Source organism: Alexandromys fortis, unplaced genomic scaffold, assembly GCF_014885135.2.
Source record: "Alexandromys fortis isolate MF-2015 unplaced genomic scaffold, M_Fortis_MF-2015_v1.1 scaffold_4156, whole genome shotgun sequence".
NCBI lineage: Eukaryota > Metazoa > Chordata > Mammalia > Rodentia > Cricetidae > Alexandromys > Alexandromys fortis.
Window position 1 is genome coordinate 1 of NW_026072016.1, and position 2,446 is coordinate 2,446.

Here is a 2,446-nt window from a genome sequence, read left to right on the forward strand (position 1 = left end):
CAAGGCAACAGGACTACGCAGTGAGACCCTGTCTCGGAACAAACAAAACTTTACCATCTTGTCGATTCAGCCAAAGGGAAAGAAAGACAGCCAGTTAATTCTCAGTATTGCATGCCAGCCTAAAGGAGCATAGTGTGAACAGGACAGCTGTGTTCAGCTCTGGTTTGAGTTTTGGTCAGTTCTTGCACTGACTCCACAAGTGAGCTAATAATGTGCCTAGCCATTTCTTGAGCCTTTTTAAGGAGACGGGCACGGGTACAAACCTCCCAAGATGATTCCTGAAATAACTTGATTCCTTTGCTTTAAGTTATGACTCTTCAAGTAGTTCATAAAAATTTTCTTAAAATTTGTAAGTAAGTTTTCTTAATTTTTTAACTTCAGGGAAGACATACAAGGAATTTGCATAAGACAGCTGTGCAAAATGGGGCCGGAGGAGCCTTATTTGTGGTAAGTAATCAAAATTCCTCATAATGGAAAGACTTGGAAATTTGAGTGAGTCTACTGTAATATCTTAAATTGTGGGGTATGTTACCACTCTTGTGGCCTAGAGTGTGCAGGATTGAATGCAAAAGCTTTAAATCTCTGTTTTAATTTTGTGTGTGACTAAGAGCATGCATATGCACTGTGTCCATGCAGAAGCTGGAGAAGGTTATAAGATACTGTTAGATCCTTAGGAACTGGTGTTATGGGCAGCTTGAGCCGCCATGTGGTTGCTGGAAACCAAGCCTGAGTCCTAAAAACTGCTCATATCAAGATAAACACACACAGCATCTAAAGCTTTCTGATTTGTACACCAAAACTGAGGTGCTTATAGAGACCACCTAGAGTTAAAAATGTGAAGCCAAAAACATGGAGGCCGACTGCTCAGTAAAGTAATCTATTTATTACATAGGAATGCCCTGGCTATATTACTATTTCAAACAAATACCCTTTAGGAATTTCTCAAGTTATAACCTTGTTCCCTTCAGCCAGCCAACATGACTGACTTTTAAGACCATGGAGTCTGACCACCATGTTAGGTGGTCATAGTAACTTTACTAAACAATAACCCAAATTCTTATTCCTAGATTCTCTTAGGTTCCCAGGTGTTAGTTTCTATTTGAGAGGGTCAGCTAGAACCAAACATCATTTTACAAGCTATATTTAAATTTCTACAATGGCCAATATATGCCAAAAACACAAGAATAAAGTAAGGTTTTGGTGTTTTGAGTGGGAGAAAAAGCTCAGAGGTTAAGAGCACTTGCTATCTGTGTTGCTGGCTGTCCCAGAACTTGGTATATAGAGGAGGTTGGCCTTGAACTCACAGAGATTTCTGTGGGTTTTTTTTTTCTTTCTATTTTTGGTTTTTTGAGAAAGGGTTTCTTTGTGGTACAGGTACCCTTAGAGACCAGAAGGGACCACTGGATACCCTGGAACTGGAGTTAGGAGTTATAAGTTGCCAAGTATGGCTGCTAGGAACTGAACTTCAACCCTCTGCATTAGCAGCAGGCTTTTCTAAACTCTAAGCCATCTCTCCAGCCTATATGTACAATTTTGTGTCTTAATTACATAGGGCTGCCAGTTTATATTTGATAGCCCATTCCTAGTGAAACTGGATAGCTATTTTTTGGGATTTATTAATCTTTATTAATCTTGTTTTTATTTGTGTGTGTGTTTAGCATAGAGATACTCCTGAGAATAACCCAGATACTCCATTTGATTTCACACCAGAAAACTATAAGGTATGATTAAGTAAACAATATAAGTGATTTATCAAGTACTCAATTGTTTTCATCGGTGTAAAAGGCATTTTCCTTTTACAGAGGATAGAGGCAATAGTGAAAAACTACCCAGAAGGGCATAAAGCAGCAGCTGTGCTTCCAGTCCTGGATCTAGCCCAAAGGCAGAATGGATGGTTGCCCATATCTGCTATGAACAAGGTACTGAATTCAGTTTTGCCTTAGCAAACAGGAAAGGTTGTGTGTAATAACTTCTTTATATAGAAATCATCATGGTAATCATTAATATCAGAGTTTAGGAGTTTTGGGCCCTTTAGTCTCTTTCCCTCTCTCAAACAGACAGACAGATATAACCTCCTTAGTGTTTTGTTTTTCTTTTTCTTTTTTTGTCAGTTCCCTTAATAAAGTTTTCATTCTTGCAGGAAAACAGGCATCAGTGTGAAAGAGGTTTCTGTCTGCCCCGCCATCATCCTGTGTCCTTCCGTGCTCCCTCCCCCAACCTTTGAAGGGAAATAATCTTAATGAAAAAAATCTCAAATGTGTATAATTTAGTATGAAGGCATTTTCAAAATTAATGCAATGTTTTAACACTAAAATTACAGTGTGTGGGGGTGTGAATATCCCTTACTAAATGTCATCTCTTAATATTTTGACATCTTTGTTGTAATCTTTAATAAAAGTCTGTATGTAATATATGGTATGTATGACATTTCTCACTTTCAGAACTG

The 2,446-nt window shown here is 38.2% G+C and overlaps 1 long non-coding RNA gene across 1 annotated transcript; it reads left to right on the forward strand.

Moving 5' to 3' along the window:
* Positions 1–38: 38 nt before the first annotated feature.
* On the forward strand, positions 39–2,435 carry LOC126496416 (uncharacterized). The gene is made up of 4 exons (XR_007590350.1): positions 39–447; positions 1,659–1,721; positions 1,803–1,919; positions 2,141–2,435. It is a non-coding gene; the product is annotated as an uncharacterized lncRNA (long non-coding RNA).
* Positions 2,436–2,446: the final 11 nt, after the last annotated feature.